General features: G+C 47.1%; 1 long non-coding RNA gene across 1 annotated transcript; it reads left to right on the top strand.

Moving 5' to 3' along the window:
* On the top strand, positions 1–25,320 carry LOC120380196. The gene is made up of 4 exons (XR_005587652.1): positions 1–216; positions 13,815–13,986; positions 23,132–23,343; positions 25,251–25,320. It is a non-coding gene; the product is annotated as an uncharacterized LOC120380196 (long non-coding RNA).

Here is a 25,320-nt window from a genome sequence, read left to right as displayed (position 1 = left end):
ACTGAGGTGAGGTGGGGATAGGGGATGGTGGCTCCCTGTGGAGAGGAGACCCAGTGAGACTGTGGGGTTCTGCAAGGGGAAGCACCCCAATCTGAAAGAGGCACTGGGATCCAAGAGGGACTTGGGACCTGGCGGGAAGCGGGACATCGGCCAGAAGAGGGTACTCTTGGGTCGAAGAGCTAATTCCCAGGATGACCGACAGGAGGCGCCGCAGGGGTGAGTCCTGCCTTGTTACAGCCTGATCCTGTTTTCCTCGCTGAACTGTCTCTTTCCATGGGCACAAGCTTTGTTCCTTCTTACCGATAAGCTGAACTAAGTTATCATGTATTGACAGAAAGTATGTCATTGCTTCTCAGCAGTTTCTGTCTTTTCTGCTGGCTGAATTTTAATGCCTTCCTGACAATTCCCTCCTTTTGACAATCGAACTTTTAAGTGAGATAAAGTCAATACTTTAAATACTTTGATATACATGATCTGTTTTAGGGTTGCCGGAGGGAGGGAGAGGTGAATTGTTGGAAGGGGTAAAGGTAGGAAACATAGTAAGATTTTTAAGCATGTGTATAAGTACCCACACACGACAAGAGAGGTTAGTAGCACAAATATAAAAGGACAATTGTCCATCAGGAGATGGGGCTGTAAGATGCATTACGAACAGGATCTTTCAGTCAGGTGATGGTTTGATTGGAGAGCTGGACTTGAATGCAACCTTTGGTGACGTGGTTATGAATGGTGGTAGATGCAGCAGCCAGGACCACTCTGAGAAGTAGCTCCTTGGCTAGTTGAACCGATGTGTTGTCTAGGTATAGATCAGGTGTCGGCAGCCTTTCAGAAGCGGTGTGCCGAGTCTTCATTTATTCACTCTAATTTAAGATTTTGTGTGCCAGTTATACGTTTTAATGTTTTTAGAAGGTCTCTTTCTTTGTTACCTAAAAGGATACAATATAAACAAAATTAATGTATTTATACATTTTAATTCAGGTTTTCTGAACCCATGTTGGAATTCCTTGCACTTTCACAGAGCTATTTGTATGGGCCAATACCATGACCTGATTTTCCTCCTGTACGTCCGCCCAAGAGGGGGTCTCTGGAGGGTCCTGGGCTTACGAGGGTGCACTTCTACAAGGAACCAGTATGCCTTGCTGAAGTAAAGAGTAAATAATATTATCTATCATGTCCATGGCCTCAGATTTGAGGGGGTATTGGTTGGTAGGTGGAGGAAATTGACTGGTAACCTGGAAGGGTGGGCAAAGATGAGCAGGCATCAAACTGCAAGACAGCTTATTTTCTGCCCAAACAGAGGGGAACCTGGAACACAATTCTTGAAAAAGGGTTAGATGTATCCTAAGTAAGAGCCACAGATTTGGCAGTGCAGCAGAAGAGAGAAATGTGTTATTGCAGAGGGGGATGATATGAGTACACACAAGTTTATCAGTAACTGTACTCTGAGAGAGGTTAAGAATTGCTGCAAGGTTGCAGAGGATGTCCATGCCCAAAATAGTCCCCTCTGAATTTGGAGCTACATTTAAAAAAAAAAAAGACTGAGTCCAGAAGAATAGATTAGATTTTACAAGAACAGGGTAGCTTTTATAAGCCATGAGTTGTGCACCTCCTACCCCTGAAATAGTAATATACTGTTTAGTAGTGGGGAGGGGGAGGTCAGTAATGGAAACAGATGCTTCCATGTCCACGAGAATTGTACATGGCTGGACCCTTATCCATGCTGTAAGTGTGGCCTTGAGGGATTTATATCTGCATCAGCAGTACTGACAGGCAAGGGGGTGGGGGCGCTGGATCCTAGTGGGCCATGGAATTTAAAAGCCCGGCCATTTCCTCTTTACTCAGGTGTGAGTCAGGCCTGGTCTACACTACGCGTTTAAACCGAATTTAGCAGCGTTAAACTGATTTAACCCTGCACCCGTCCACACAATGAGGCCCTTTATATCGATATAAAGGGCTCTTTAAACCGATTTCTGTACTCCTCCCCGAGAGGAGTAGCTCTGAAATCGGTATTGCCATGTTGGATTAGGATTAGTGTGGCCGCAAATCGATGGTATTGGCCTCCGGGCGGTATCCCACAGTGCACCATTGTAACCTCTCTGGAAAGCAATCTGAACTCAGATGCACTGGCCAGGTAGACAGGAAAAGCCCTGCGAACTTTTGAATTTCATTTCCTGTTTGCCCAGCATGGAGCTCTGATCAACACGGGTGGCGATGCAGTCCCAAATCCAAAAAAAGCTCCAGCATGGACCATACAGGAGATACTAGATCTGATTGCTGTATGGGGAGACAAATCTGTTCTATCAGAGCTCCGTTACAGAAGATGAAATGACAAAGCATTTGAAAAAATCTCCAGGCTATGATAGACAGAGGCCACAGCAGGGACTCAGCACAGTGCTGCGTGAGAAGCATAACGGAAAGCCAAAGAATCAAATGGATGCTCATGGAGGGAGGGAGGGGGTACTGAGGACTCGAGCTATCCCGCAGTCTCTGAAAAGCATTTACATTCTTGGCTGAGCTCCAAATGCCTGAAGGGTCAAAAACATTTTCCCGAGTGTTTCAGGGTGTATGTCATCAATTTACACCCTTCCCCCCCACCGAAAGAAAAGGGAAAAAAATAGTTTCTCACCTTTTTTCAATGTCACCCTATATCTACTGCATGCTGCTGGTAGATGGGGTGCTGCAGTGCTGAACACCAGCATCCCCTTCCCGGTGGCAGATAGTACAATATGACTGCTACCCATTGTCATCATCAGCCCATGAGTGCTCCTGGCTGGCCTTGCTGAGGTTGGCCGGGGGTGCCTGGGTAAAAATAGGAATGACTCCCGGTCATTCCCGGCAGATGGTATAAAAGGCTTGGTAACCGTCCTCATCATAGCAGCTGGAGGCTGAGCTCTATGAGCCCCCCCCCCTTTCATGTCTAAAGAAAAGATTCTGTACTGCCTAGACTATCATAGCAGCTGGAGGCTGCCTCCCCCTCGTTTTATCTCACTAAAAGTCAGTGTTTCTTATTCCTGCATTCTTTATTACTTCATCACACAAATGGGGGGACACTGCCATGGTAGCCCAGGAGGGTTGGGGGAGGAGGGAAGCAATGGCTGGGGTTGTTGCAGGGGCAGCCCCTAGAATGGCATGCAGCTCATCATTTCTGCGGGATCTCTGGGGCTCTGACACGGAGCGGTTGTGCTCTCTGGTTCTCTAGTACACTTGCCCCATATTCTAGGCAGGACTGACTCTATTTTTAGACAAAGCATAAAGAATGGAATGACCCAGGGAGTCATTCCCATTTTTGTCCATGTGCCCCCAGCTGACCTCAGCAAGGCCACCCAGGAACACCCATGACAGCAGCAGACGGTACAAAAGGATTGATAACCGTCATTGCCAATTTCCAAATGCAGATGGTGCAAAATGACTGATAACCATCATCTCATTGCCAATTTACAATGGCAGACAGTGCAATAGGGATGGTAATCGTCTCTGCTACCTTGCAAAGGCAAATAAATGCTGCTGTGTAGCACTGCAGTACCGCCTCTGTCAGCAGCATTCAGTACACATATGGTGACAGTGACAAAAGGCAAAACAGGCTCCATGGTTGCCATGCTATGGCATCTGCCAGGGCAATCCAGGTGAAAAAGGGCGCGAAATGATTGTCTGCCATTGCTTTCACGGAGGAAGGATTGAGTGATGACTTTTACCCAGAATCACCTGCGACACTGTTTTTGCACCATCATGCATTGGGATCTTAACCCAGAATTCCAATGGGCGGGGGAGACTGCGGGAACTATGGGATAGCTATGGGATAGCTACCCACAGTGCAACGCTCCGGAAATCGACGCTAGCCTTGGTACATGGATGCACACCACCGAATTAATGTGCTTAGTGTGGCCGCGTGCACTTGATTTTATACAATCTGTTTTACTAAACCGGTTTCTGTAAAATCGGAATAATCCCGTAGTGTAGACATACCCTAAGTGTTGGCAGTCGGTTGAGACACCGGGTGGGGCTGTTGCTGGTTACCCAGGGTTATTCGGCTTGGACACCCGGCTGCCCAATGTCCGGTCTCTCTGCACACAAAACACTGGGAGGTAGCGGGGGCAGGACCAGGACCAGGTCGAAAAGGCAGTGAAGTACTGCAGAGATTCAACTGGCCGTGATTCTGTCCCTGACTAGGCTTTTGGGTTTTGTGCCTGCAGTTTTGGAATACATCTCCCACATTCTTTCACAATATCGAGCCGCAGCCCACAATCACTCCCCAACTACCAGCTCTGTTTCCCAAGGCTTCTTGGATGGCTTCCTCAAACTCAGTGCAGGCAAAAGTCATATCATTTTCAGATTCAAATTTAACCAAGTCCCAAACGCCGTTTTGGTGTCCTTCTATAGGGATCTTGGCCTGTGATAGATTGGGGCATTTAGCTTTCTTTAAGATATAAAGATCCCTGGGATGTAACGTATACATGATAACCATCTGGTTTATTCTTTTCCAGAATATCAAATTTGGATCTTTGGGCTTTAGTAAGTCCCTCATTTCCTCTGTGCTGAGAGGAGTGTACTTATAAGTATTATGACCCACTCTGTTTTCACCTGTCCCTGACCACTGAGTGGTCACTTGGAGAGGGGCCAAGGGAGCACTGGCGCTTAATTTGGGGTTAAAAGGGGAAGGAGGAGGAGGGGGCCAAGTATCTTGATCTTCCCCCATGTGTGCCAGGTTCCAATTTTGAATTTGTTTCTCAAGGTATTTCCAATTAATTTTAATTTTGGTCTTTATCAGTATCGCTGCTTGAGTCAGAGTCAGTAAAATTACCCTTCTGTTGTAAGCTAGTAACAATACGACATGCAGAGAAGGGTTTTTTGCTTTTAGAGCCTTGTTTTCTAGTTCAATATGACTTTTGATTCAGCTCTGATGTAGGAGCCTTTTGGAGTGTTTCCAACTCTTGTAACTTCCCTTCATATTCACAATACATTATTACGATCTCTTTCCCTAATCTTTCTTTTGTCTGACCAGACCACCACAACACACTGTCCATCGTACTTATACTCTCATTACATCCATCGTTTGCCATTATCTTTTGAACCTTCTCTTGTTTCCCTTTCATAAAATCAATGAGTCTCCCTCCCGTGGAGGGCATCACTAATGTTCTCCGGGACCAGTCAATGAGTATCCCTTCTGTAGAGGGTATCATTGGTGCACCCTGGGGCCTCTCCCCCCTCCATGGAGGGTATCATTGACACATTCTGGGGCAATTCATAAGACATTGTATCCCAGCTTCCTGAAACCCACTTAAGCAGGGCTTCAGGGGAGACCGACTGAGCACACCCTTGTACTCAGTTTACTGCAGCACATACCCTGGTGCTCAGTACCTGGCAGTGCAGCCTTCGCCTCCAGCAATCCCAGCACCCCAACAACCTTGGCCACAAACACAGTCCCTTTCGGTCCTCTTGCCTGTGCCCCGCAGTTTGAAAACCGGGCATTTGTCCAATTTGCTTTTGCCAGACGATCAGTTGTCAAGAGCAAACAGGACAAATGCCCAGTTTTGCCAAAAAGTCATGACGTCCAGGACAGAGCTTAGAAAGGGGACTGTCCCAACCAAAACAGGAGGTACGATCACCCTATATAGGGTCTATGTGTCCCATCACAGGGGGGGTCTGATGAAGACGGGAGGGTAACACTGGAGGTTGATTGCTTTGAATTTACCATGTCTCCTTCTACCACACAGAACAGCAGCAATACAGCTAGACTAGTTAGAAGCACAGAGCAGCAAAACCTAAGCATATAAACTCCAAAGAGCACTCCAGCCTCAGCAGCACCATACTACGCAGTGCAGAACTCCTTGTCCACGATGTTTGTGGTGCCCTGTGGCAGCTTGAAGTTATCTTGGGGATTGTTCTGAATGTTGCCACTAGCTAGAAGCCTGCTCTACTGTATATTATAGACACATGTTAAAGATACTGAGGAAGGCAGATTCTTTTGGTGGCAGCATTTTAAGGATACTGAAGGGACCATAGTTCAGAGGGGTTGGATAAAAGGATCTTGTCCCGGCTCATCTCGAATCCTAACCCAGACAAGACCAGACTACTGAACTGCAAGTGACCCCAGGAAACTCATATAAAGTCCTAATCAGCAGAGGCAACCCCAGCCCAGCTATGGAGTTGTTACTTGAGGGCAAAAATGGGCAGGAAATAATGTAAATTGAAAACAGAAATGCTTTTTTTCTTATGCTGAGAGCTATGTGAAGTGGCCTAGAGGCAGGATGGGATGAGCCAAGAACCAGATGGTAGGCTCCAGTGATTAGGAGTGGGGTTGAGAAATCTTCAAGAAGTTTAGGGGGAAGCAAAACTTTTACCACAGGATTTTTTCTCCTTGCCTTTGTCTCAAGCACTCTGTGAAAACATGGGTCGTCAGATGTCACCAGTGTGGTGCTCTGCTCTGTTCAATGAGAACAGTTGGCTGTGTGTGTATGTTCTCCCTGTGTGCTGTCCCTGCTCTGAGCAGATCTCTGGCGCAGCAGATCTCGAGCGAACTGCCCAGTGACCACAGACTCTAAGGTGCGAAGGCACCTGGCCAGGTTTATTGTCAAATGAAACACAGTCTCTAGCTCCCCGGGTCAGACGTCTACAGTTCTGCTAGTACATATGTGCTCCCTGACAATGGACCAGCTCAGTCAGGATTTGCCACTGCCTCCTAGGCCAGACAAAGACATCCACTCAGGGATTCATTCTTCTACAGGTACAAACAGGTTACGCATCATTGAACGCATTGAGGTATAGCCCCTCTTCGCATTAGGGTGCTGCCTTTCTCCTGGTATAGGTTGGTTCAAACAAAGTCTATCCATTGTATTGTCCTTTTGACCCGGTCTTTGGGCTGGGTCTGCCTGTTCCTTGTTATCTCTGTGGGATGTGTCCGTACTAGGCTGTCCTGGTGCCGTCCTGGCACACGTTCTCTTAGCAGCCTTCCTCTTGCCAACTTCTGTGAGCAGGGCCTGCCTCTGGTTTACAGCCTAACTTTGCTTTATGTTGGCAAAATCTTGACCATTATTTCAGTTCAGGCCTCATCCCGGGCCTCTGATACCAAGGGTTTATGTCTCAGGGCTTCATCTTACTATTTTATAGCCCTTAGTAGATGTCCAGAGAAAAATATTATGATAGAGTCAAGCCATAGAATTCAGAACCTGTTCCACAATTCAGCACACTAACACTCAAGGATGGATTAGGTCTAGGGTAATATTGGAGCCCATTATAAAGAGAACCATTTGCAAAAAGTGGTCTAGAACCAGTTCCAGGCTTTCAGGGGTGTTCTGATGCCTGTCTTTGGTTTGGCCCATACCTCTGTCTTGGCAACTCTGCGCAGAAGCATGAAATTTGTTAGAAACTACATGTCTGTTCCTTTCCTGGCTCTTTCTTTCTTTCTCTTTTCTCACCTCTCCACCCCCATACCTTATCTTCACTGTTCTCCTATCTGTGTCCTCTTCAGTTTCCCTCCCCTGTAGGCTTTCTGATTAAACACATATTTCAGGCTGATTGAATAATTTACATGCTGAATTTTAGGGTTTAATCCTCAGCTAGTATAAATCAGCATAGATCTGTTGATTTCAGCAGAGCTGTACCATTTCACACCAGTTGAGAATCTGGCCCTGGGCCTTTTTATTCCTGCTAAGAGCTGTTTGAATGAGTGGCAGAATTCTCAGTTAGGTTCATTTTTCATGAATTGCTTCAGGAAATGGTTCAGATCATTCAAAGGGCAGGCACGGCAGCTGAATATAAGGTTTGCAGTTTTCACTGCAGAGTTTCTAATTAACTTACCCAAGCGTTCCCTTCAGTGGGGATGGCACCTAACTCCCTTAGGCTCCTTTGAAAACCTCAGTCCATATATAACATTACCTCTGTAACTGTAATACATATACCTCTGCTTACTGAAGGGAATAGCTCGGGTATCCAGCAAACACTGGGTAATGCTGTTTAGTTATCTAAGGCAACTGAAAAGTGTATAAAGGCCACCATGTGTATAACATACCTTGATATTTAAGATAGGCCAGAAGGAGCATTTAAGGCTTTCCTGGGAGCATGCATGATGTTTAGTAGTTGAGCTAATTGTAAGAAGTGGAATTTTGTTGAGCAGTCATTTTTGCCGTATTTTTAAAACTGCTGTAACAGATATTGTAGCAGGAGAAAATAAACTAAGAGAATAAGTGTGTGCCAGAAAGGAGGAAATAGATAAAGGTTAAAGTGATACTCTTTGATGCCAACTGTGATTATCATTACTGTAAGACATCATGAGACAGTAAGACCATCTGCACATTGGATGTAGGCTGTCGGAGAACTACAGGGGAGGTCTGCTGCTGCTGTGGGTAACTGGATGCCTCTCTGTGTATGTGCTGGTTTTGCTAACTCTCTTAAATCAATAAATCCAGTCGATGATTCATCTGAGGTTTGTTATTATTGAACTAATCCAGACTGTAGAGAAGCCCTCTCAAGCACAGTTAATAAATAGTCGATAAACATTTTCTCAGTCTATTGGTTATTGACAAGTTATGGATTATCAATGATTAATGATCAATCCATAGGGGCTGCCACACTGCACTAGGCTACTGGTTCATCTAGTCCTGCAACCTGTCAGCGTAGTCTTGGCTGCTAAACACTTTTCGACCAATCTTGTTTCCAATGTGGGGAGTGGCAATATCAAGTCAATAGCTCAACAGACTAATGCTGGGGCACGAATGCCTTCCTGCTACGCACCACACAATGACACCCCCTTATAATTCTAAACCCTTACAAAACACCCCCTTATACTTCCAAATCCTTACAAAACAAAACCCAAAACTCTACCCAAGCACAGTTCTGACCCTGTAAAGGGAGAAGTGCCAGAGACGTCATCAAGTCCACTAGGGGCTTCACTGTTGCTATTGATTTTACCTGGAAGATGCTCAGATACCACAGGGATGGGTGGCAGGATAAAGCCCTAAGATAGGGAGATCTTTAAAACTACTTCGATGAACTTTTTTTTTTTTTACTAACTCTACCATTTATATTTACATACACTTGAAATACCAGAAGCAAATGCGTGCACACACATTGACCTGTGCTTGTGCTGATTTCCTGGATATGTTACTAGAAGCTATTTGAGTTCCCTGACACACAAATCTGCAGTTGATCAATCTGTATTTTCCCTAAAGCTACAGGTCCAGGGTGGTCTTGGAGCTCTTTCTTCTGAAACACCCTCAGCAGGCAATTTGACTTGGGAGAGTGAGATGGCAAAGGAAGAACTCACAGCAGTTTTCACTGGAAGTAGCAAGATCAAACCAAGAAGAGATTCTGTTATGAACAATATCACATGTGCTTCCCTAGATCAAATCACTTCAAGACTCTGTGCCTATCTGCTGTACTAATTCACTCTTGCCTCAAAAATTCTCCTCCTGTTACTTTCCTCCTGTTTCTGACTTCCTCTTAGGCCTGGTCTACACTACGCGTTTAAACCGGTTTTAGGAGCGTTAAACCGATTTAACACCACACCCGTCCACACTAAGAGGCCCTTTATATCGATATAAAGGGCTCTTTAAACCGGTTTCTGTACTCCTTCCTAACAAGAGGAGTAGCGCTAATATCGGTATTACCATATCGGTTTAGGGTTAGTGTGGCCGCAAATCGACGGTATTGGCCTCCAGGCGGTATCCCACAGTGCACCACTGACCGCTCTGGACAGCAATCTGAACTTGGATGCAGTGGCCAGGTAGACAGGAAAAGCCCTGCGAACTTTTGAATATCATTTCCTGTTTGCCCAGCGTGGAGCTCCGATCAGCCCAGGTGGCAATGCAGTCCGAAATCAAAATCCAAAAAGAGCTCCAGCATGGACCGTACGGATGTGATCGCTGTATGGGCAGGCAAATCTGTTCTATCAGAGTTCCATTACAGAAGACGAAATTCCAAAGCATTTTTAAAAAATCTCCAGACAGACGCCATAGCAGGGACTCAGCGCATTGCTGCGTGACAAGCGTAACGGAAAGCCAAAGAATCAAATGGAGGCAGGGGGGACTGAGGACTCAAGCTATCCCACAGTTCCTGCAGTCTCCAAAAAGCATTTGCATTCTTGGCTGAGTTCCAAATGCCTGTAGGGTCAAACACATTGTCCGCGGTGGTTCAGGGCATAGCTCGTCAATTTACAGCCCCCCCCTACCCCCAGAAGTAAAAGGGAAAAAAATTGTCTCTTGACTCTTCTAAATGTCACCCTATGTCTACTGAATGCTGCTGGTACATGCGATGCTGCGGCACTCAATTGCAGTATCCTCTTTCCCCCTCACTGGTGGTAGATGGTGCAATATGACTGGTACCCATCCTCATCATCAGCCTGTGAGTGCTCCTGGCTGGCCTCAGGTGAGGTCGTCCAGGGGCGCCTGGGTAAAAAACTCCTGGTCATTCCCAGTAGATGGTACAGAACGGCTGATAACCATCTTCATCGTAGCAATAGGGGGCTGAGCTCCATCAGTCCCCGCCCTTCATGTGTAAAGAAAAGATTCTGTACTGCCTGGACTATCATAGCAGCGGGATGCTGGGCTCCTCTCCCCCACACTGCTTAATGTCCTGTCTGGACTATCATAGCAGCTGGAGGCTGCCTTCCCTCATTTTATCTCACTAACAAGTCACTGTTTCTTATTCCTGCATTCTTTATTACTTCGTCACACAAATGGGGGGACACTGCAACGGTAGCCCAGGAAGGCTGGGGGAGGAGGGAATCAACAGGTGGGGTTGTTGCAGGGACACCCCCTGTGAATGGCATGCAGCTCATCATTGCGGGATCTGACATGGAGGGACTGTGCTCTCTGGCTCTCTGATACACTTCTTCTCTAGTACACTTGCCCCATATTCTAGGCAGGACTGATTCTATTTTTAGATATCATAAAGGAGGGATTGACTCAGGAAGTCATTCCCATTTTTGTCTTTTCGCCCCCGGCCGATCTCAGCCAGGGGCACCCATGATAGCAGCAGAAGGTGCAATATGACTGGTAACTGTCTCTGCTTGTCTTTTGCGCCCCCGGCCAATCTCAGCCAGGGGCACCTCTGACAGAAGCAGAGGATACAGCACAAAAGGACTGGTAACCGTCATCTCATAGCCAATTTACAAGGGTATGGTAGATGGTACAGAACGGCTGATAACCATCTGGGCTATCATGCAAAAGCAAATGAATGCTGCTGTGTAGAGCTGCTGAATGGCCTCTGTCAGTGGCATCTAGTACACATACGGTGACAGTGACAAGAGGCAAAACAGGCTCCATGGTTGCCATGCTATGGTGTCTGCCAGGGCAATCCAGGGAAAAAGGGCGCGAAATGATTGTCTGCCGTTGCTTTCCCGGAGGAAGGAATGATTGACTACATTTACCCAGAACCACCCGCGACAATGATTTTTGCCCCATCAGGCACTGGGATCTCAACCCAGAATTCCAAGGGGCAGGGGAGACTGCGGGAACTATGGGATAGCTACGGAATAGCTACCCACAGTGCAACGCTCCAGAAATTGATGCTAGCCTCGGACCGTGGACGCACACCACCGAATTAATGTGCTTAGTGTGGCCGTGTGCACTCGATTTTATACAATCTGTTTTACTAAACCGGTTTATGTAAAATCAGAATAATCCCGTAGTGTAGACGTACCCTTACTGTGCTTTGGATTCATCTAAGGATACGTCTTCCATTTCGGAGGCCTGCCCCTGCAACTTCTCAATCTCAGTGCTTTTTGTGAAGAGAGACCACACCAGATGGTAATATTCAAGAATCTGATGATAACATACAAATGCATTTCATGGCAATATTCAGGAACATTCCGCAGCAAGCAGAGTATAATTTAGTAGCAGGTTACCCTCTTTTAATTGCAGCCCTCCTGGGCTGGCTTCTGAGGCAGACTGGAAAGTCTGTGCCAGCTTTCAGTAAATTCAGAAACAAAGGATTTCCCTGGGTTTGACGGGAAACCCAATAATACCAGCAGTGCAGCGTCACTTGTGTTATGCATTTTGATGACATTTTAAACCAATGCTCAGCTTTCAAAGGGCTGCAGATTTTGAGATTAACCCATGTAACAACCACATAGAAGCTGCTTGAGGAGAGGGCCTGCAGGCAGTGCTTCAGGTAGCTGGGAAGTGGGATCATGCCCTGAAAAGTACAGGAGGAGGTGGATTCAGGGGTCTGGAACAATTTGTGTAGTGGGGGTGCTGAGAGCCAAGATGGAGTTCTGGAGTCACCTGGGCAAGTCATACATCCATGCATGACTCACAGTTTTTACAGGCAGAAGCCATTGCCTACATGGTATCTTGAATGTCTCCAGGAAGACTTCTTATGTGGATTGGAGCATTCCAAGATGCATTGTTCCTTAAGTGCTTTCTGATTGGACACTTAACTTTGGAAATTCCTTTCTCCAGGAACTGACCCAAATGCTCTACTAAGGTCATTTAGAAATCAAGCCAGTACATGGCCAATATTCATAACTTTGAGTACAAAAATCATACATGCATACAAATAGGATTAATAGATTCAGTAGATCATAACCTTTTACAGAGCTTTGTTACATGGCATATGTCCATAAAGCCTTATGGGGGGCACTGACTGTCACACCCCCTATCACCATGAGTTTTCAAAGATAATGGCCAATGGCTCTGCAATCACATCCACCAACTCCTTTAGCACCCTCGGATGCAGCACATCCAGCCCCATGGACTTGTGCTCCTCCAGCTTTTCTAAATAGTCCTGCACTATTTCTTTCTCCACAGAGGGCTGGTCACCTCCTCCCCATACTGTGCTGCCCAGAGCAGTAGTCTGGGAGCTGACCTCATTCATGAAGACAGAGGCAAAAAAAGCATTGAGTACATTTGCTTTTTCCACATCCTCTGTCACTAGTTTGCCTCCCCCATTCAGTAAGGGGTCCACACTTTCCCTGACCACCTTCTTGTTGCTAACATACCTGTAGAAACCCTTCTTATTACTCTTAACATCCCTTGCTAGCTGCAACTCCAAGTGTGATTTGGCCTTCCTGATTTCACTCCTGCATGCCTGAGCAATATTGTTATACTCCTCCCTGGTCATTTGTCCAATCTTCCACTTCTTGTAAGCTTCTTTTTTTGCGTTTAAGATCAGCAAGGATTTCACTGTTAAGCCAAGCTGGTTGCCTGCCATATTTACTATTCTTTCTACACATTGGGATGGTTTGTTCCTGCAACTCAATAAGGATTTTTTTTTAAATACAGCCAGCTCTCCTGGACTCCTTTCCCCCTCATGTTATTCTCCCTGAGGGAGTCAAAGTCTGCTTTCTGAAGTCCAGGGTCCATATTCTGCTGTTACACTGCTCAGCACCAGTGTGGGATTTATACCTGATCACAGGGCTGAATTAAAATTGCATGGGCTATCTTAATTCTCTTTTGAGTCCTTTACTCTGCAACATTATAATCCTTAACTCTGTATTTCCTATTTTTTGATGGTTTAACCCTTTTTTGATGACACCAACCTTAACTACTGTTAAAAGATGTTTATTTAAAAATATACAAAATACTTATTTATCTTAAATTTTCATTTTATGCACATCCTTGGCAGACATACGTAAAGTGGAGGAATTGTTTTGAAAATCCTGATTCCATAATGTCAGCCTGTGCATTAGTAATATGTCTCTTAATTGCTTATAGATATTAATGTTTTGATGAAATGTTCTGTCTGTGTTTTTCCTCTCACAGTTCTCATTTCGTATACGTAGCATAGTAAATAATATGCTTAGGTGATGGCTTTTTCTTTTTCTTTTTAATCATACCTTGTATTTGTTGTATAGTTGTGTCTCTCTCTCATTGGTACAGTAGAACCTCAGTTTCCCCACCTTCTGATGTGAATGTGCAAACTGCCCACACTCCAAAATGCAGAGGCCAGCCAGCCAGCCAGAGGTGAACCACGACCCCAGACACAGGATGCCGCTGAGGGAGAGGAGACCATGGAGACCTTAAGAGGGAAAGCCGCACTGCAGAGAATCGGGTAGGAAGTGACCCAGGGGAACTATGTGGAGGACTGGTACAGAACCGGACGCAAGCTTGGCGTGTTGCAGTAGCATCCCTGCTGAGCTGGTGGCGAACAACCCCACCACTGCCAGGACCCTGGGTTGGGACCCGGTGGAGAGGGAGGGCCTGGGTCCCCCCCTACCCTGGCCACCCCCCACCCTTGGGGAGAGGGCCCACTTACCCGCGCCATTGACTCTGGCCAATAGGCCACACTGCCCTGATAACAAGGGCCGAGCCACTGACTAAGACCACTAGTCCACATGGCCCCAAGACCAGAGGCAACCCCACAGACTCAGCCGTGGGGCTATAAAGCACCCCCCTACCCCAGAGGGTGACGTGGGTACCAGCCCCATGACAGGGTCCCTTGTATCTGAGCCTCCCGTCCCATATGGGAAGGGGTGGGGATGTATACCCCTATTAGTTTCAATTGTGCCATGTATTCAGTGAGGAGCACTAGCTAAAGGAGAAAGATGGAAGAGTGCAGGGCCAAGGGGGTGAAGGAATGGGCATTACTCTTCCCATCAGCCCCATGGAGCATCCCGAGGCTGAATTAACTTTCCTGCAGAGACCCTCCACACAGAGTAATCATCCCTTTAAGGGAACGGGGGTGCAGGAGGTCTAAAGCTAGCTAGTGGGCGTCTGTGAAAGTGCAGTTCCAATGCAACCACACTGTCATGATTGGAACTTTGGAGTAGGAACCAAAGTTTCCCATAGGGTCACATTGGGAAAATTATTTTGTAGGGAGCCTTATCAGCTTGCATTTGGAGCCAGGCAAGCACAATACTTATTACTGAGAATTGTACGGATAAGTAAAGTGTTAACTGTTACATGAAGTCTCCAGAATCAGTTCTTATACAGCTACTTGGCACCAGCTGTTACATGATGATAGAAGAAAAATAAAGTAGAACAAAGATGAAAAGAAAATGGACCGAAAAAGCTTCCAGGAAAGTTAGTGTTTGAAGGAGATGCAGCAGAAAACTGAAGAAAGTAGAAACAAGGATTTAAGCTGTACAGCATTACCAGTGGCACAGCCCAGAGAGATGAACAGCTGCAAACAGCATGATTTCTCCATGTGGTAGGTGAAGAAGCGAGAGATATTTAATACTTTTCAGCTTGCTAATGCAGAAGAAAACACACACATACAGGTCTTAAAGAACACCTTTGAGGCATACTATGCACGTCAAAGAAATGTCATATGAGAGACATACATTTTTCACTAGAAGTCAGACAGAAGGGAGGAATACAGACCAATATGGTGCTGCCAGTTTTAAATCAGTCACATCTTGTGCATTTGGAGAACTGTGAGATTCATTCGTTAAAGACTGTGCTGTGTGTGGTTCCGTGTCAGTGTGAGCTAGATTGTTGAGGGAGACTAATCACACCCTTGAATGTGCTGTGGATATATGTCGCGCAAATGAAATGACTGCAAAACAGTTGAAAGGGCTGGGTGAACTGGGAAACGTGCCTCATTGCAGCTTAAGTCTGCCTTCAGTAAATATCCAGGCATGAACTGGAGGGCGTCCTGCTGATAATAACAGTCTGATCAAGAGAAGTGAAAAGAGAACAGTCAGAGGCAACTAAAGGTTGTTATAAATTTGGCCATAGCCAGCGGTGCAAGTAGATTTTAAGTCTTACCAGTACAATACCGTCCCCCCGCCTTTCCCTCACAAAAAATGTTCTGTGACTAGAGCCCTGCGCGGATACAAATTTATACCCACGGATGCAGATATCAGTGGTTAGAAATTTGTCGCAGTAGTGAAAGGAGCAGAATGTGGGGCTGCCGCTCTCAGGAGCCAGCGCCCCGCGCTGGCAGCTCCTCCAGTGTGGCGGTATTGCCCCCAGCTACGGTCCCAGCCCTGTCCTCCAGCGGGGCTGTACAGACCCCAGCCAGGAGATGCAGCTAGGGTGACCAGATGTCCCGATTTTATAGGGACAGTCCCGATTTTTGGGTCTTTTTCTTATATAGGTTCCTATTACCCCCCACCCCCATCCCGATTTTTCACATTTGCTGTCTGGTCACCCTAGATGCAGCTGCATGGATGGGCTGGGGTCAGGGCTAGGGGTGGTACAGCTGCGCCGGAGGAGCTGCCAGGATGGGGCACTGGCTCCTGGGAGTGGTGGCCCCACGTTCTGCTCCTTTCACGGCTTTGGTTCCTGGGAGAGCCCTGTGGTTCAGCAGATACCAATTTCTATCCATGGATATCTGCATTTGTGGGTATAAATTTGTATCCATGCAGGGCTCTACAATTAATTCTTGAAAATGTGGCTTTCCGGTACAGCGTACTGGCAATAAATATCTTAATGGTATGGTGTACCTGACCATATCGGCTTATTTGCACGACTGGCCAAAGCCATCACATAAGGAACGGTCCTGAGTATGGGCAAGAATGCAGAAGATGTGGCAAATACAATTATTTTACCAAAATGTGCAACTCTGGAAAGAAAGTCCCAGGGCAAACATGTTTTACCCTCTCCAAAGCAGATCAGCACTTGCAAGATCAGTTCCTCAGTATGCTGAATCCTCGGCATCCCAAGGACGAGTGGCATGTGGCTATGCTCATTAATAGGGCTGTCAATTAATTGCAGTTACCTCAAGTGATTAACTCAAAACAAATTAACTTGATTAAAAAACTAATTGTGATTAATCACAGTTTTAATTGCACTATTAAACAGTAATGAAATACTAATTTAAATTTATTACACCGCTACCTCAATATAGAGCGACCCAATATAACACGAATTTGGATATATAATGCGGTAAAGCAGTGCTCCAGGGGGGCAGGGCTGCGCACTCCGGTGGATCAAAGCAAGTTCGATATAACACGGTTTCACCTATAACACGGTAAGATTTTTTTGGCTCCCGAGGACAGCATTATATTGAGGTAGAGAAGTATAAATACTTTTGGATGTTTTTCTACATTTTCAAAAATACTGATTTCAGTTACAGTGCAGAATACAAAGTGTACAGTGCTCACTTTATATTATTTTTTATTACCAATATTTGAACTGTAAAAAAGATAAACAAAAGAAATAGTATTTTTCAACTCTCCTCATACAAGTACCGTGGTGCAATCTCTTTATTGTGCAAGTGCAACTTACAAATGTAAATTTTCTTTGCCCTGGTCTACACTATGAGTTTAGGTCAAATTTAGCAGCGTTAGGTCGATTTAACCCTGAACCTGTCCACTCGACCAAGCCTGTTTTGTCGACTTAAACAGCTCTTAAAATCAATTTCTGTACTCCTTCCTGGGGAGGGGTTTAGCACTAAAATTGACCTTGCTGGGTCGAATTTGAGGTAGATTGGACGCAGGGGTGGCTCTAGGTATTTTGCCGCCCCAAGCACGGCAGGCAGGCTGCCTTCGGCGGCTTGCCTGAGGGAGGTCCGCCGAAGCTGCGGGACCAGCGGACCCTCCACAGGCATGCCGCCGAAGGCAACTTGCCTGCCGCCCTCACGGCAACCGGCAGAGTGTCACCCGTGGTTTGCCGCCCCAGGCACGTGCTTGGTGTGCTGGTGCCTGGAGCCGCCCCTGTGTGGACGCAATTCGATGGTATTGGCCTTCGGGAGCTATCCCAGAGTGCTCCATTTTGACTGCTCTAGACAGCACTCTCAACTCAGATGCACTGGCCAGGTAGCCAGGAAAAGCCCCGGGAATTTTTGAATTTCATTTCTTGTTTGGCCAGCGTGGCGAGCTCATCAGCACATCAGTGATCATGGAGTCCCAGAATCGCAAAAGAGCTCCAGCATGGACCGAATGGGAAGTACTGGATCTGATCGCTGTATGGGGAGAAGAATCTGTGCAGGCAGAACTCCATTCCAAAAGACGAGATGCCACTATATTTGCCAAAATTTCCAAGGGCATGATGGACAGAGGCTACAACAGGGACACACAGTAGTGCCGCATGACAGTTAATGATCTCAGGCAAGCCTACAAAAAAACAAAGGTTGCAAACGGTCGCTGTGGGTCAGCGCCCCATACATGCTGGTTCTATGATGAGCTGCATGCAATTCTAGGGCTAGCCCCTACCACTACCCCACCACTGTCTGTGGACACCTGCAAGGGGGGAGTCTCATGCAACAGGGATGAGGAGTTTGAAGATGATGATGAGGAGGAGGTTGAGGATAGTGCACAGCAGGCAAGTGGAGATTCCCTTCTCCCCGGCAGCCAGGAACTGTTCAACATCCTGGAGCCAATACCCTCCCAAGCCGGGCTTCTGGACCATGAAGCCGGAGAAGGAATCTCTGGTGAGTGTACCTTTGTAAATATAATACAAGGTTTAAAAGCAAGTGTGTTTAATTATTAATTTACCACGCCAAGCCAGTAGCAAGTAGTCTGGAATCATTGCAGAACAAAACCTTGCAGCGAATGGGCCCGGGCTTTGGCTGCTTGCCTTTGGCTGAAAATAAATCATCCCCACTGTTAGCCACGCGGTGCGGGGAAGCCCGTTCATGCTGAGCTGTTGGTGTTTGGCTGACAGGGATCTTCCCTGACACTACGGGGGGGGGAAGAGATGAACTGATCATCCCAGAGAATTGTGTTTGTGGGGGAGGGGGAGTTGGATTGTGCTGCACATTCACCCTAAAACTGCAGCCCTCCTTTTAAATGGCCAACCCAATGGACTTTGCTTGGTATGGGAAAGGAGGGCGCCGCTGTTCAAAACCATTCCCACATGTTATGAAGGTTGAAGCTGAAACCCTTTGCCTTACCATGGCTGCCTGCAAGCCGAATTCTGTTGCCCAGCCGAGTGTGTGAGATGTTTCACACCAAACTGGCAGGCACTAAATATAAGAGGCAAAATGCAACCTTGTAGCAAAAGCACATGTGCTATGTAATGTGAGTTGCTTGATTCAGTGTGAAATAGTTTTCCCTTTGTTCTCTAAAATGTGTCTCTTTAAATACTACTCTCCCTTTTTTTCCTCCTGCAGCTGCAAATGTTTCTACGCTCCCTCTATCATCTCCGTCCCAGAGGCTAGCGCAGATTAGAAGGTGAAAAAAATGCACTCGCGACGAGATGTTCTCAGAGCTCATGCAGTCCTCCTTCACTGAAAGAGCTCAGCGGAATGCGTAGAGACAAACAATGGCAGAGTCCAGGAAAGTGTTAAATGAACGTGAGGAGAGAAGGGAGGAGCATGCTGAGAGGAGGCAGGATGCAATGCTGAGGCTAATGGGGGAGCAAACTGACATGCTCAGGCATCTGTGGAGCTGCAGGAAAGGCAGCAGGAGCACAGACCACTGCTGCAGCCCCTGTATAACCGTCTGCCCTCCTCCCCAAGTTCCATAGCCTCCTCAACCAGATGCCCAAGAACGTGTGTGTGTGGCAGCGGGGGGGAGGCTATGAGCACCCAGCCACTCCACCCTCGAGGATTGCCCAAGCAACAGAAGGCTGGCATTCAATAAGTTTTGAACTGTAGTATGGCCTTGTCCTTCTCTCCTCCTCTCATCCACCACCCCACCCGGTGCTTCCCTCCTCACCCACCCCTCCTGGGCTACCTTGTGAGTTTTCCGCCTATTTGTGTGATGAATTAATAAAGAATGCATGATTTGGAAACAATAATGACTTTATTGCCTCTGAAACTGGTGATCGAAGGTGGGAGGCCGGTTGGCTTACAGGGAAGTAGAGTCAACCAAGAGGGTGGGTTTTCATCAAGGAGAAACAAAGAGAACTGTCACAACACAGCCTGGCCAGTCATGAAACTGGTTTTCAAAGCTTCTCTGATGCGCAGGGCTCCCAGCTGTGCTCTTCTAATCGCCCTGGTGTCTGGCTGTGTGTAATCGGCCGCCAGGCAATTTGCCTCAACCTCCCACCCCGCAATAAAGGTCTCCCCCTTACTCTTACAGAGATTGTGGAGCACACAGCAAGCAGCAATAACAATGGGAATATTGGTTTTGCTGAGGTCTAACCTAGTCAGTAAACTGCGCCAGCGTGCTTTTACACGTCCAAATGCACATTCTACCACCATTCTGCACTTGCTCAGCCTATAGTTGAACAGCTCCTGACTACTGTCCAGGCTGCCTGTGTATGGCTTCATGAGCCATGGCATTAAGGGGTAGGCTGAGTGCCCAAGGATAACTATAGGCATTTCAACATCCCCAACGGTTATTTTCTGGTCTGGGAAGTAAGTTCCTTCCTGCAGCTGTTCAAACAGACCAGAGTTCCTGAAGATGCGAGCATCATGCACCTTTCCCAGCCATCCCACACTGATGTCGGTGAAACGTCTCTTGTGATCCACCAGTGCTTGCAGCACCATTTAAAAGTACTCCTTGCGGTTTACATACTGGCTGCCAAGGTGGTCCAGTCCCAAGATAGGGATATGTGTTCCGTCTATCACCCCACCACAGTTAGGGAACCCCATTGCAGCAAAACCATCCACTATGACCTGCACATTTCCCAGAGTCACTACCCTTGATAGCAGCAGCTCAGTGATTCTGTTGGCTACTTAGATCAGAGTAGCCCCTACAGTAGATATACCCACTCCAAATTGATTCCGATTGACCAATAGCAGTCAGGTGTTGCAAGCTTCCACAGGGCTATCGCCATTCACTTCTCAGCTGTCAGGGCAGCTTTCATCTTGGTATTCCTGCACTTCAGGGCAGGGAAAGCAACTCACAAAGTTCCAGGAAAGTGGCTTTACGCATGCGAAAGTTTCGCAGCCACTGGGAATCGTCCCATACCCCCAACACTATGCAGTCCCACCAGTCTGTGCTTGTTTGCTGGGCCCAGAATCAGCGTTCCATGACATGAACCTATCCCATTACCACCATGATGTCCAAATTGCCAGGGCCCGTGTTTTGAGAGAAGTCTGTGTCCATGTCCTCCTCACAATTGTCCTTGTGCTGGCGTCGCTAGCCAGGTTCTGCACATACTGCAGTATAATGCACAAGGTGTTTACAATGCTCACAACAGCAGGGGTGAGCTGAGCGGCCTCCATGCTTGCTGTGGTATAGCGTCTGAAGGAGAGCAGGAAAACAGAGTTGCAGCGGAATCAGTGGATGACGATGGATGCCACGAGCATAGATATTTATACAGAACAATGAGAGGACCTACGAGGTGGATTCATGGCACCAGGAGAGCAGAGTTGCAGTGGAAGATGACGGTTAGCACTGTGCACGTTTCCCGAGGAAGAACACACATACCTGGGAGCCCATGACAGACAACATGGAGAAATTCGCTATTGAGGCAAGAGCAGGAGAGCAGAGTTGCAGTGGAAGTGATGTATGATGATGGTTAGCAGACCTACTGCACCGTCTGCTGCTAACAGCACCCAGGAAACAACAGTGGTGGTGTCAGTGAGCTGAGCTGAGCAGGCTGCATGCTTGCCGTGGTATGGCATCTGCATGGAAAAAGCACAAAACGATTGTCTGCCGTTGCTTTCACAGCGGGAGGGTAGACTGATGATATGTACCCAAAACCACCAGTGACAATGTTTTTGCTCCATCAGGCATTGGGAGCTTAACCTAGAATTCCAGTGGGCAGCAGAGATTGCAGGAACTGTGGGATAGCTACCCACAGTGCATCACTCCGTAAGTTGATGCTAGCCATGGTAGTGAGGATGCACTCCGCTGACTTTATGGGCTTAGTGTGGACATACGCAATCGACTGTATAAAATCGATTTCTAAAAATCAACTTCTATAAAATCGTAGTGTAGACATACCCTTTATTACACTGCTCTAAGATCTTATCTGGTTGAGACAGAGGAAGGAGATGTCTATAAAAGAAACGGGAAAGATTTGATGAGCACTGAAAGAATTGAGCAGAAGAAGACTTAAAGTATGTAACAAACAGAAGCTGACTCACAAATACAAGCAACAGTGGACCAGTCTACTTACTGAATCTACTGAGCCTCAAGTGGTCTATTCAAATACAGAAAAAGAAAAGAGGCACTGAGACTCCTGTTACTACCTCTAAAGGCAGTGTGCTAAGAAAAGATGTCATGATAGTAGAAACTTTGGAGTGGGAACCAAAGTTACCCATCCTGTTGTATGGAGGGAATCTTGTATGGAGGGAATCATTATGTAGTGAGCCTTAGCAGCAGAAGCACATTGCTTGCACTTAGGGCTGGTCTACACTAGGGCGGGGGGATCGATCTAAGACGCAACTTCAGCTACGTGAATAGCGTAGCTGAAGTTGAAGTACCTTAGATCGAATTACTTACCGTCCTCATGGCACGGGATCGATGTCCGCGGCTCCCCATGTCAACTCCGCTACCGCCGTTTGCGTTGGTGGAGTTTCGGAGTCGACAGGAGTGCGTTCGGGGATCAATATATCGCGTCTAGATGAGACGCGATATATCGATCCCCAAGAAATCGATTGTTACCTGCCGATACGGCCGGTAGTGAAGATGTACCCTCAGAGTGAGGCTATCTGTACAGGTCTCAGTAATAAGTAAAGTGTTTACAGGTACTTAAAGTCTCCAGTATCTTTTCTTATGTTATAATAGCTAGTTGGCAACAGGTGTTACACACACTGACAAGAACTGGATATCTCCTGAGAGCTCTGTGGGTTTCCTGGGTTAGCTCGCTGGACACTCTGCTTCTTGTGTGTGGGCAAACACCACTCCCATAGCACGATTGCCATGACCCCAAGGCTGCTAATTAATACAAAGACACCTATCTTTACTGTTACCTTGTCCCCCCACCCCCATGCCCTCGTGCCAGTTCATCCTACTGATTCCTCTTGTCATAATTCTCCACCGGGAGCACTCTGGGCGGGGTTGGACTTTGTGAGACTTGTTTGTACTGTGCCCACCAGAATGGGGTGCTGAGCCCTGATGAGTTGCTTGAGGAGCTGTTGTAATACAGCACTGTAGACTGTGGTTTCCACTGCACTAGGACCTGCCTTAGCCTTTTTGTTTTTTCATACAGTTAGTGTTATAGTGAGACTCTCCTGTGTACAATGTTTGGGGTGCCTGTCTCTTTCAGAGCCTGACTTCTGTGTGCCTCCTCTGTGCTCTGTGATGGTACAGTCCAGGGCTTTCCCTTCTGCAGAGTGTTATACCCAGCTTAATGTGTTCCCGTTATTATCTACACCTGGATCTGCCGTGCCTCTGCTTCCCTGCTGATGCAGCATCACCCCGTTCCCTTATTATCTCTCTACTAATTCATGAACCATCTCCCTTTACCAGGTGCATCTGCAAGGACCATCAGCCACACAGCACCAGAGATGTGTTGTTGCCTTCCAGTGGGGTGCCTATCACATATCTGGAGAAGAGTGATTACCCAGCTGCCTCCCCCCAACTCCCTCCCAAGGCTGGGCATACTGTAGCTGGATCCTCTTTTGCGGCACCCCACCCACCCAACAGCCACCCAGCAGTCAACTTCTCAAGACTCCAGCCAGGTAATGTTCAGTCCCACCCATTCTGGGATAACGGAGTCCCATAAAATAGTGTTCCAATGACCTTACAGTGGGTCTTCAGACCAACTTTGGACTCAGTGATTCTTACACACCTCATATCTGGGGCTTTCATAGCACCTCCCTCCATGGCCAGTAGGTCAACTCGGGCCCCCTCTCGCCAGATATCCTGTAGCAAGCGAGTGAGATCTGCACCCTCAGACTCCTTTCTGACTGCGTGGAGCCCTTCCTACCTCAGCCTGTCTCTAGGCTCTTTCCCCCTGCCCCTTCTTGGCTCAATCCTTGCAGATTCTTCATCCCTTCCCAGACTCTGCAGAGTTCTTTCCAGCTGTTATAGCAAGTGACATCTCCTAGGGCTTTCTCCCTGAAGGCCTGACTCCTTTCTCCTTGAGCGCCAGGCTTTCTGTGTCCATCTCTCTCTCTCTCCCATCCATCCCAGAATCCCAATCTATGGGCTGTCTTCCTGGTGTCTGGCCCTTTTAGTCCAGTCTCACTATTGGAGTTCACTCCATTCCACCTCAATGGCTTCCCACTGTCTCTCCTAGAGCTACTTTCTCAGGAGAGGATGCTGAGGCATACTCTCCCTGTGGGCCTTCTACCTCCCTTCTACTGCCCTGAAGTCCTTCCTTTATTAGTCACCCCACTCCTCCCTAACTCAGCTACCCACCTCCTTGAGAACTGGGCCTAAGCCTAAAGTGGGCCTGCCGCACCCTCCAGGGGCAACTGGGTGCACTAACTACTCTCCAGCTCCAGTTAACTCTTTCTTTACCATACTGTCCATTAGTAACACAATCAGTAGTTTCCTATTTTGCTTGTTAAGAGGGACTCCGTTTGTCTGACCTCCAGTCTACCAGGAGGTCAAGTTCTGGAGGAGACCTCAGGATGGATCCCCTGAGGCTGGAGTAAGGAGCTTGTTTATTGTACTGCCTGGTTCCCAGTGCCCTGAGGGGGGATTCACTGTCACTGTCCTCTTCCTCCATCAAGGCAGGAGCAGTTCTAAGTTACTACCAGGGCTCCATAGGAGTCTGTGGAGGATGTAGTGATTTACCATCCTCCTTCAGAGAAAGGGAGGTTGCCCCAGGTGACTTGGCACTGGATCTGGCCCTGTCTGTTCCTGTGTCAGTTTCTGAAGAACTGCAAATCTGATATTCTAAAATGCCTGGCCCATTGGCCAATGGGAACTGAATTAATGGTCTTGTCCCAGTCACTATTGGTGTGTATCCACGTTACCAAACTCACCATCAGAGTTGGAGCTCATTTAGGAACTGATCCATATCCTATGGAGGTCAGTGGAAGCCTTTCCTTTCGATTTCAGTGGGAGCTAGATCAAGGCCTTGGAGACTCAGCGGAGAGTTTAAGAACTGAATTTATCATGGGGGAGGAACTCCCCAGTAGCCCCTAGCAATGTGCCCTCCGGAGCAGAATGGAGATATATTAGTCCAACAGTGAGGAAAACTTGCACTGCCTTTCAGCTATGCTGTCATGTTTCCAGGGTTCTCAGACCAGTGCCTTTTACCAGCACTTAAGAAAACAGAGAGACATGCCCCTTGCCAGCCTGCATCATCTTTTTTCAAACCCCATCAGGAAAGTAAACGTTAGCAATGATGCAAGTTATTATAAAGCACAATATATTTCATGGAGCTTCTCTGCCTGGAACACATTGTTTCTGTGGGCTGAATGTATCATTTGTGTAACTCCAGTGAAACCAGTGGAATAAGATCAGGGATGACTTGAGCCCTATGTCTTGTGAGCTAATAAAGGGAAAAAAAGAGGGATAATTTAAACCAGAATATACCTTCAATTGCTACTTCCTTTGAATGATAAATGACTGAAATATCACATTTGTATAAATGATCTTCATTGGTATGAATGGCAGATTTTTTTTCTTCCAGGGGGCCTCAACCTAAAGACTTCTATCACAGATTCATAGAGCATAAAATCAGAAGGGACCTTTAGATCATT

This window comes from Mauremys reevesii, linkage group 13 (genome assembly GCF_016161935.1).
Source record: "Mauremys reevesii isolate NIE-2019 linkage group 13, ASM1616193v1, whole genome shotgun sequence".
NCBI classification, from domain to species: domain Eukaryota; kingdom Metazoa; phylum Chordata; order Testudines; family Geoemydidae; genus Mauremys; species Mauremys reevesii.
The sequence above is the reverse complement of the archived record's forward strand: the minus strand, read 5'-3'. Positions and strand labels throughout refer to the sequence as shown.